Genomic DNA, 11,755 nt, shown 5'->3' with positions numbered 1-11,755 from the left:
TGGTGAATCCCCGGCACAGCAGAGCACACTGCCAGCTCTGCAATGCCCCCCACAAGATGCTGATTGTGGCAGTGTGAGCCACACAGGGATAATGCACGGTGCAGGCAGCTGTGAGAGGTGCAGCCCAATTATGACTCCTGTGGAGGAAAGAATTTATTCGGCACTCAGTAAGGTGTGAGGTCAGAAATGAGCCCATAAAGACTGAAACAGAAGCACTGTGTGCTCAATAGCATGGCATGCTTAAAACCAAACAAATACCCAGAAACCTAGCAGCAGGCTGCCCGGGTTGCAAAGGTCAGGTGTGCCAAGAGGCCGTCCTTCATCGTTTATTGTCAAACTTCCTCTTAAATATCTACCTCTGACTGACAGACTGAGCTCCACACAAAAGCAACAGCTGAAAAGGATCTGGCAGTGACTTTCTCAAGAATGTGTTGTCTTAAGAAAAAGCCATTAGATGGAAGGTAATTAATGAAATGTCCAGGCACAAACTCTCAGAAATGTTAATCAGGACATGAAAAGGGTAACTATTCTCTGCTGGGCGGTAAGGCTGCAGACAGCCCAAGGCAGCAGCTCAGATGGTGGTTTCCCAGCAAAGCTGTATGTGGAACCACAGCTGTGCGTGGCTTGGACAACTTGGGCACACAGCGCAGGCACAACTCAAAGCCTGCTGATGGGGTTTGATGCCCTGCTTGGCCTCCCTTGGGTGCTGGTGTGTCCCAGCAGTGGCTTAGGCTGGCGGCAGCACAAGCTCCCAACCACAGCAATGTGTGGCGTGGCAAGCCCCACTGCCAGCTCCTCTTTTATTCCCAGAGATGGATCGAATCCAGTTTGGGAAGAGAGGCGGCTGGTGGCAGTGAAGTCATCGGGGAGCGTTTCTTTCCACGTTTTGTCTTGCAGGGTGATGCGGGAAGGGATGCAGAGGGCGTGCAAGGACGCGGTGATGCTGAGCGGTGCCCGCGGGTACCCACCCCCCAGGGCTCCCCCAGGGCCGCGTTCCGAGGCTGCTGCGGACCCACATTGCCACCTAGTGCCAGAGGAGCAGGCCGGCCGCGGGCACCCAGCGCTCCCGCACCGCTCCCCGGCCGGCTCTTCGTCTCGCTGCAGAACCTTCAGGCTAGTGAGGGGGGCGGGGGGGTAAATCTTGTGCTGCTCTGCTGAAGACACAGAGCTGCCACGCCTGAAAGGATTCGCTACTGGATCCTGAAAACTATACCGAGCAACTGCCACAGTGCTGCTATTAAACGTGCACGGTGAAGTGGCCATCTCAGAATGAGAGAGAGCTCATGGCTTTCTGGCCCAGTACAGCTGAAGCTTGTTGTGCAGAGCAAGGTCATCAGCCCTTGCGCACTGCAGGAAGGAAGGGGCAAAGCCTGAAGGTAAACATCTTCCGCACACTTCTTGAACTTCTGTTAAGAGAGCTCATGGAGAACGAGGTGCTCGGAAGCACCAGCCAATGCAGTCAGCTCCTCAGCCCGCAATGCTCTGAAGCTTGGGTTCATCAGGCGGCAGGAAGCAAACATGGGCTGCTTTGGTAGCTGGAAGTTAGCATGGGTCCAGAGGACTGGAAGAATGTTTCACCTGCAGCCCATTGAACTGCTGCTGTAACATCCACCAGGTGAAGCTGTGGCCCTGAAAACAGAGCACCCTTTACTGAGACAACGAAAATTTTAGTTTGAAGTGGTTACTAGAGGATCTTTTTCCTCCAATACCACTATGCCTTTGAAATCCATTTGTTGGAGGCTCACTGTGCCACAATAGAAATCATAGCTATATTCTTCTCTTAGAAAGAGGCAAGTCCTATTTGAGAAGTGTTAGCTTTTCATGACGTTCAGTCTCAGCTTCTGCACAAGGTGTTAAATACTGTCTCTCTGGTGTAGATTGAGGACCAGCTTCCTCCTCAGAATAATTCTGCCTAAGCCCATGCATTTACACTGGGGATGAATTTTGTCTATAAGGTTTGTGATTCTTAGGCAGAGGCTTATTGACAAGCACCGTTCTGAAGACATTTACATGCAGCAAGGCTCATAAGCCAGCGAACATCTGTTCTCTTGTTAGCAGCCTCCACAGCATTTGCCCTGTAGGCAATAATCTACAGGACAAGTTTCCCAGCACCTAAACTACTGTAGGATAATTCTTTAACTAAATGGAAAGCAAAGCCCAAGGCCCTGGGAATTCGCTTTTGTACAATAATCTTTTGTGTGCATACAGTGGAAACCAGAGGATTATGGAGTCAAATCATGAGAATTCAGGTCAAGTGAGATTTGAGGGGGAAGGAGAATCTGACAGCAGCACCAGGGGGAAGGTAAGGATCCCAGGGGAGGTAACATGACGCTTGCAGATAAGCCTGCTTTCGCCTGTTCTGCTGTCACGGTTTAATTTTACACATCAGTATTAAAATTTCTCAGCTTTGCTGAACATCAGCTCTCTCTTTACTGTATGAAGTTCTTCTGTATTGTGGTGGTGTTGGTTTTTTGTTGTTTTTTTTTTTTCCCAGTTAGCAGTTGCATTATTTCGGACTACCTTCGTGCCTCGGTTATTTTCTTTCACCATCCCTCCATATTCTAGCTCTTTTACTGTTTTTCTATTATCTGAAAGTGTGTTTAAAACTCCTTCCTCCACTCCTCTCCTTGTTATTTTTTTTCATTCCTACACACTTAGCCTGGATCAAGGGCTTTGGAGATCCTCTAGATATACAAAGCAATTCATTTACCTCCCCTGGACATTTACTTTCTGGAAGGAAGGAAATGTCATTAAAGAAAAGTGCGATGAAAAATGTGATGCTTCTTTTTCTGGCAAGGGAGTGATCTGAACATCCAGACTGATACCCAGAAACTGTATTCAAAGGGCTGCCAGCTCTCCCTACTGTGCAGACAGACCCAGCTGAATCCAATCAATTACTTAACATGAACTCCACTGGTGTAGGATGTTAAGCTGATGGGAGGACGTGCTGTTGGGTAGTGGCTGCTGAGAAAACGGGAATAGAAGGTGCTAAATTAGAGATGTAAACAGAAGAGGGAAGCAGGACCTAGGAAAACTCAGTCTTCTGCAAAGCTGAGCAGAAGTGAAAATAAGCATTTCCTTTATCTTCTAAGAAGCTAGGCAATATGGAAGAAAGGTTATGTTTTGTGTGTGGCATAAAATCCTGTCTCAGTCACCATGTATGGGACCTGGAACAAAATACTTTCTGTACCACCTCTGAGAGATCTAATACACTAAATGAGGCAGGAGTGAGCCACGGCACAAAGCAGCTTCCTCTGCAGTGGTGAGGGGAGCAGGAGTCTGGAGGCACTTGAAGGATGAAGGGACTGTAGGCTGGGAAATGCCGATATATCTATCAGTAGACTTTATTTTTCTTTCCTGGTCACAGCATTTTACTCTTCCTGGAAAGCAGTATGAATCTGCATGAATAGAAAGCTTCATTACATGAAAGCTGTATGTGGTGCTACGTTATGTATTTATGCTAGCTGGTGTACTTACTCACTGTTGTGTTACTTGAGATCAGCTATGCCCTGTCTCAGTTCTACATGCGGACTGTGTCACTTAAGAAGATGCAGCAGCAAGCACTTTGCTTCCCAGCTCTCTGCTCTTTGTAAGAGAACAGAGCACAGTCTTGGTCTGTCACGTGCAAAAGCAAAAAATAGTGCTTGCTTTAGTAGACTTACACATTATTTTGTAGAACGCATTATTGCCCTGAAAAATGACATAATCTTGACTGCTGCAAAGTCATGTCAGAAAAATCTCAAACTTACTTTATTGTCCAAGGACTCTTAATTTGTTCTTCCTCTGTGTGTTTTGTAGAAGCCCTGAGTTGTCTGCCCACGTGCTGTTTTTCCTTGTACCTTTGAGAGATTGTGTTCTCACTCTTATTCCTTTGTGTTCCATTTCCAGTTGGTTAGTTCATCTCTTCCAAGTGAGCGTGATGGGCCAGGGAAGGAGGCAGGAGGGATCGTGTAGGGCGCAGCCTATAGTTTGAATGTCATACTTTCAGAAGTACAGTACCGAACACAGATGTTACGGATTGTATTCGCTTGGTCTGCGGGGAACTACATCCTGTATTGGATGAAATGGTTTGACTTCTATTGAAATGCTAATGTCTGTCCATTTCCTCCAGCAAAGTGAGTCTCATTATTTCTCATTGTAGCCCACATTTACCCTTCCTCCAGTCTCCATCACCCTGACCCCAGAGTTTCTGCTTTTCAAATATGCGCTTAAAATTTGTCTGCTATGTGATCGTTTTATGAGGTGATACCATGAAGTTTAAGTATGCGTTCCAGCTGTGCTGGTGACCCTGCCTATAAACCAAGGAGGTTGGCTTAGTACACTCTTGCCCTCTCGCTTAATGTGACTTAAGACAAGAAGACACAGATCCAAAGTGCAAAAGTGAAAGAGTGAAAACTCAGACTAGACACTAGAAAAAGGAAACTCTAAGTGAAACTGACTTTTTATCTCTTTGTGTCTTCACATTGACACTACATTAGGAAGGCTGACATGAAATATCCCCAGAGGCCCAAATCCAATTTTCAATCAAATGTAAAAGACTGGCTTGTAAAGGCCGAGAATGAATTGGTTCTGCCAGAAGAAAAATTAGCACAGAAACAAGCTTATTTCCAGAGAATCCACTAAAATAACTCTGTGACACCTTAATAGGGATTGTCCTTGTCTGGTTGCTTTTTTTTTTTTTCCCCTCCAACTTAGTGGAGGTTCAGGGCCAAACTGTACGAGGAACACATACACACGTTGCATAAGTAATTTGTTGTCGAGATTACTTTAGTTAGCATTGATATAGGCTACTCTTTTTATTCTTTGAGTCTATTTTAACACTGATCTCCAAACAAATACTTACAAAAGCTATACAGATGTCTGTCCCACTTACTTCTATTTTCATCTGTAAGAAGCTGCAGAGATTTTGTTCTGCTTAGCTGTCATGCTGCTTCTTAGCACCAAGTTCTCATATTGCTGCAGTTCTAGGCTGTTTGCTCTTGCAGGAGAAGATTTAGGTCAGTTTCTTCTCAGTCTTTTGTGATTTGTGGACCCCTAAATTTTCCAGCAGTAATGCAGGCTCCTTAAGGAATTTCACATATGTAACGTGCTGTCTGGCACAAATGAATTTGCTTTTTCTTCTCTACTTCGTGCAGACTCTAGTTTTCCATGGGCTTCCCTGGCTCTGCAGGACGTGAGCTGGAAACCAATGATTTAGGTGAGCTCTTGAGCTATTAATCCTCCATGTACACACTGTTGTACTAGATGAGAATGCCATAAGTGAGTAACATCAAGGCAAAATATTTGGGAGTTATTGTGACTTCCAGTGCTTTACAGTTTCAAACCTGAATGCAGGATGTGTATGGGGTCAGTGTTCACATAGACAAGAAATACTGGAGAAGGTGAACCAAAACCCACACTGTCCTCCTGCCTCACTGGCTTTGGATGAGCAACTGTGGGCGTTCCAGCAGCCTCATAAATTGTAACCAGTTGCCTTCAGGGCTTTTGCTATCAGGCAATACATGCTCTTTGGTTTTTCTAAGCCTAGATCAAATCACATAAGGATCTAGGATAAGACTCCTTTGGATTGAGCTCAGGCTTAGAAGAAAATGTGGGATAAAACCCATACATAAATCAACTTTCTCCCTGCACTCTTTCATGTACCAAATTCTTCTGTCCAATGAAAACTGGTATGCCATCAACACCTCTTGCTATTAGTAAGAAACGCCATACTCAGTGCAGGAGGTCGAGCTCCTTATCCTTTCTAGCCCCACTATTTGTACAACAGCAGAGTACTGCATCTTCTCCCACCCGTAACTTTGCTGTTGGTCAGTTTTATTTGCTGCAATAGAGAATGCTGAATCAAAGAAAGGATGTAAATAGGAAGTGACTTGGTCTAAGCAGAGCTCCGGTTAGGAAAAGGAATTGGATGAGACATGGAATGGTTAAAAACAAAAGTGAGAATAATGCAGCATTGGTGATGCAAAGTGAAGAGAATGTAGCTAAGAGTTCTAGCTGCATGGATAGGGAGAGAAAATCCTGTATCTAATCTGTCACACAGGAAGAAACTATAAATGTGGACACTTTTTGAACAGGAGGGCCCAGAACAAGGTCCAAGTTGAAGCTGACATCTGACTTGCATTTATTCTCTCTCTCCTTTACTTGGCATCTGTGGTAAACCCACTGTTGCCCAGACTGGGACTGATCTCAAGGTCGTTGTTTTGATTCTGCTCTTATCCCTCCTGCCAAGAATTTTATAGAGCTTGGTGTTCCTTATAATGAAAAGATACTGCCCATCAGCTGATACTTCCAGATTTTCAATTTTCTTTTTGGCCTCCTAAGGCTTTAATATGAAACTTTCCATCTTGCTGTCCATCAGAACCACTGCTCCTGAATTATGGCCAATTTCCTCTTAATGTCCACAGCAGGGATTTTTAATAAATCAAATAGCAAAAAACAATGCTGGCCTATTCCCATCCTCCAGTGCTGATGGATTTAACTCTCTGCCAATAATAAGCCAGACAGGACATTACGGAACCTTTTGTTCTTGTACAGCCGGTAGAAGATAGACTCTTCCTTTTCTCTGGAAGCATCTCATTCTAAATCAGGCCAGTATGTAAGCCTGTGTCTCCAAAGGTAATGCAAAATAAAAATAATAAGGCTTCTCTAGCATATGGTATTGAGAGGAAGTTAGAAAAAGATTGGATGTTCCATTAATCCCGTTTTCTGTTCTGAAGATGATGTAATTTAGAAAATGCTACCACTTACCAAAACAATGACCAGACTTTCAGCCATGTACTGCAGAGAATTAGATATGAACATCTAGTTTTCTTTGTTTTGATGTCCATTTAAAGATCATTGCACTAATGCATAAAATAAAAATAAAATAAAATAAAAATAAATTTCAGTTAACATGTAGTCTGCGTGTTGCCTAACCTGCTGCTCTGTCCCACTCTGATTTAAAGACCCACTTCAACATCTAGGGCGAAAGAACTGTCTGCATCCCATCATTTTAATTTCCTTTGGTTACTCTTCTTATCTCTTTTCTCCATATCCAGCATGACAATTTATTTGTCCCCTCTGTAACAGAAGCAGTATTTGCTGGCGTTGCTACATGGCAACCATACAGTCCATGTCAAAGATGCTTAACTGAGGCAGAATTCCTGCATGGGTGAGCTGCTCTGAGGGATCAGAAGTATATTTTGTATATCACAAGTATACTTTGTATACCAGAAGCATACTTTGGCATATCAGAAGTGTACTTGGTATATCAAAGTATACTTCTGATCCTTCAAATGAGTTGAAATCTTTCAGCTGCTCCTTTCCAGGAGGAAGGCACAGGAAAACCTTGCCTCTAGAGCCTGCTGCTACCATTCTCTGCATGGTCAACAAATTACCTGCAGCTTTCAAGGTTTTGGCTCATGAATTTATTGTGCTTTCATAGTAATTCAAAGCTTTGCCTGGTCTAGATAAGTAATAATACAAGGGATGCCCTGAAAGTAATCTCTCCTAGTTGATTACTTTGGCCCACGTCATCAGAGGCAGATGGTGGTGATACGATGGAGGTTGAACTTTCCCACCAATATCTGTTTTGTTTTGTTGCTGTGCATGAGATGGCAGCAGAGGGGCAGTCTGACAAAATGTCTGCTGTGGTTCCCATGGAAATCAATGGGAGGCAGTACTTTTGGAGCAACCTAAGTATTTTCAGCTGATATGAAGTTTTCTGACAGCAACTGCAGTGGTGCACCACTGGTACAATGCAGCTAAAAATTTAGATTTTTTTAGATGATTTTTGGAATTCTAAGCATCTCTTCTGCAATTCAGTGCAGTAAGAAAGCCCTGCTTCTGAGACTGTCCAGCACTGGATCAGTGTAACATATGGAGATTTTTTTCTATTCTGACAATGTCCATAATTACAAGTTCTGGATCAATGATGTTCATAGTGTTGGCTTCCATTGCTTTTCTTGAAGTAAAAGAAGTAAACCTACACTTTGAAACGATAGGACAAAATAAATAATATAGTAAGGATTTTGTCTTTCAGATTTGGAGTCTTCAAGAATACTTTTACTTAAGTAATTATCCCATAGAGAATTTTACTGTCAAGTAGAAGATAACCAGGCACTATTTTAGTAATATTTCTAAGACAGTGGGTGAAGGATTCACAGTATCTGGACTGTGTGATTATTTTAACTGCTGTGTAGATAAAAGGAAAAAAATGTGAGCAGTGAAATGTGGAAAATGTGCATATGTATTATGACATTATTTCTCAGTTTTCTTTTTCTCTTATTCCTTAGTCTGGGAGTGGTGTTTAGATCAATTTTCTTGTATAGTAAGTGTACAGTGGCTGCTCGTTCAAAGCGAAATTTCTGTTCTCAGAGCCAGCAAAACTTCTCTGCTTTAATGGACTTACAGACATCCTACCTGGGGCTGGTATTCCCTGCAGACCTATAGAAAACCCAGTGACAATCCTGGCCAGCTCTTCTTCAGGTTTTCTGTGTCCTTTTCGTTACCATGTTCAGACTTCTGCCCTTACTCATAACCTCGCTGAAATTGCATACAGCTGTGACTACATCTGTAACTTCTCCTCTCCCCAGAGGCCCTTTCTCTCAGAGGATGAGATGAATTATTTCTCCACTCAGCCACTCTGAAAACCCTTTTCCAAGGGATGCGTCCTCTCTGAACTTGGCAGGAATGCGCTTGACATTAATTGTAGGACCAGGCAGCACTACTTCTGACCGTCCGTGAGGGAACAGCTGAGAATTTTCACTCTCAACACTAGTGCCTTTGGCTTTGGTTAGAATGGCATATTACTCACAGGATACAGTGACACATACAGCATGGAGAGTTACGTCCTTCGTGTGGATCATTTATACTCTTTTACGTTTATACATTTTTACTTTCCAGTGGTGTTAATTTGGCACCCCCTGGAGGAAATACGTTTGAAAACACTTGAAGGAGGAAAATATTAATTAAAATCCCCTTTGAAACCAATGCTTTAAACAGGCTGTAAATTTTCCCAGTTATCTATGGAGAGGGGCCTTTGCAGAAATGTTCATGTCATTTTTATCTGTAGGCAGTTTTTCATCCTGAGATGACACATGCAATTTTTTTCCTCCTTAGACTAAACGTGTCAGTCTAAGACTCTTACTGTGTAAGTGCTGGAGAATTAAGCAGTCAAAAAGGAAACCCAGAATGGCATCCATAAATGGCAACTGCCAAAGAGTCAGCTTGAGCCTGCCACAATCACTTTCTTTGTTGGACAGAAATGACCACATCCTGGTCATTTTAGAATTAGCTGCAGAACTTAGATGTTCAGAAACTAAAAAATGCCAAAGGTGACTGTTTTATTTGTTTTGCCCCTTCAGTGTTATTATAAAAAAAAAAAGCAAAACAAAAATATGTATTTACACAGCTTTAAACGCAAATAGGATTTAAACAAAATAATTGGATGTTAGTAATTTCTAAAAGCAAAAATAAACAAGATTAATATTATTATTATTATTTAGCTCACTTCAATAAATACCTGATTGCATTTACAAACAACTTCAAAAGGAAGCTGTGTAGCTATGAATGTCATATATGAGTGCAGCACCCAGTCACGCTAAGCTGTGAAGTGTGAACAACAATTGCATTATTTCAGTCTGTGTTTGCCAGCTGGGCATACAGCAGTCTCCTCGGTGCTCCCTCTGCCTCAGCAACAAAGCCTAGTCACGGTCCCTGCTGGGAGGGACTTCTTCCAGGAAAACGTGGTGTTTCAATAGCTCCTGCATGCATGATTTTGGTGTGTTGGTTTCACTTTGTTTCTCTGGAAAGTCCTTTGCATTTCCCAGAGAGTCTGCTGTCTGCATGATCCAGAGCCTGAAAATTAATTCCATATAGAATGATTTGGATTCTAGAAAGAAGGGAGAGGGAAAGTATATTGCTAAAGAAACGTTAACTGATGGAAGAGGTGAGAAAGACAGACTCTAGAGGAAAGTTCCTGTCTATTAAGCCCAGCTCAAAGCAATGTCTGGTACAGAATGGGCCTGTTCATGGGTGGCTTCTTTGGAATGCCATGAAAACCACCCTGAGCTGGGAGGGACGTGTCAGGGTGTATTGAAAGCAGCTATAGCAGTCTGCTGTTCAACTGCACAGAGCAGCAGATCAGTGTATCTCTAATTATTATTTATCTGGCTGGCTAAGCTGTGCAGCATTTAAAACCTAATTTGTTGTATAATTTAATTTTAATTGAGTCTCCCATCCACACAGGACTCGTTAAGCTAGCTGTGTGTTTCACTTGCTGCCTTTTTACATAGTACAGGAGAGCTGCAGGAGCTGAACCAATCGTTTGCTTGCACTGTGCTATCACCAAGGTGCAGTAATTCCTCGGTGTGATTGCAAAGGGATCTCTTGGCAGGAATATTTAGAAAATGTTTTCTCAATGCCTCAATGTAACAAAACAACTTCCTCCTTCAGCTAATGCTGTGGTTTACACAAAAGATTTGCTTGTTGGGCTTTCAGTCGCATCTCCCATGCGCTGGTATTTTTCTCTGCCTCTCAGAGATAACAATGACTAGTAACTGTGAGCAGTAATAAGAATGAAGTGCTATGAAAATGCTTTTGAGTGATAGTAACCTCCTTATAACTTCTCTTCAAGTGTATAAAAGACACTAGTCCTCAGTGAGGACTAAGTTAAAAGTAAGAAGGGCATTTTATAGGCAAATACTTTGTAAGGAATACAGACAGGCCCCAAAGAACCAGTTCTTGAAGGTCAATAATGCAAAGCTTTTAAGTACATCATCCCTTTTGACTTACATGGGAGCTTACGATTTCTCTTGAACTGAGGCCCATGTGATGGAGAACGGTGAAGTAATACTGTGCTTCATGCATTGGATAAAACTGATAATTTTGCTTGTATTCATAGAGCTGAAGGGCTCTCTTACACAGACTGGTGTTGCTGTGAGGCTCTTGTGGCCAAAGGGATCCTCAGGGTTTTCAGGGAAGGCCGAAATGAAGGCAAAATCTGAGCACACAGGCCTGTGAATCAAACAGTATCACAGCAAAGAAATGCAAATTTTTGTTTGTTTGTTTGTTTTTCCAGTGTTTTGTTTTTGTTTTCAATATTTTATAATAGAAACTCAAGAATCTTTTGGGGGATAAGAGGGCAGCAAATTGTTCTCTGCATCTGTTTGTATGGCATGACTAATGTAAGAAAGCTAATCAGCAGTGTTTAGGCTATCTCAGCTTCTTCCGGCTCTATTTTGGTGTTCTTAAAGCTGTCCAAGTCCTTTGCATGAATGTAATAAATGAACGTACATCCAGAATGTTGCTACTGGTGTTGTGTGCAAGGACAGCAATCATCTGTCCAGGAAGTCACTTTACTAGGGGATCTAAGTGGCCTGAGATTGTGGTACAATGAGTACGAATGCTCTAGAAAAAAAAACCTGAACTGGATCCTTAACGCAAACACTATTTATAACCACTTTTTAGTACAGCAAGCATGCTTTTATTTAACCATCGCAAGCAAACAACTCTTATATATCGAAGACTTAAACGCAACGTATTGTTTACTACACGCCACCCAGCTCAGCCACGTGCCGCCACCCACACATTGTCGAGACGCTCCCATCCTGCCCGCATCAAAGATGGCGCCGCCATGTTATTCCACCCGCGGGCCGGCCCACACCCAAGATGTCCGCCGAGGAGTTTCCGGCGCCCTAACCTCGCTATCATCCTTCCGGCGTCTGGGGAAGAGGCGACACTCTAGCAGGTGTGGCTCGGTGGTGAGCGCCGGAAG

The sequence above is a fragment of the Meleagris gallopavo genome, chromosome 17 (genome assembly GCF_000146605.3).
Source record: "Meleagris gallopavo isolate NT-WF06-2002-E0010 breed Aviagen turkey brand Nicholas breeding stock chromosome 17, Turkey_5.1, whole genome shotgun sequence".
In the NCBI taxonomy this organism is placed as follows: domain Eukaryota; kingdom Metazoa; phylum Chordata; class Aves; order Galliformes; family Phasianidae; genus Meleagris; species Meleagris gallopavo.
The sequence above is the reverse complement of the archived record's forward strand: the minus strand, read 5'-3'. Positions refer to the sequence as shown.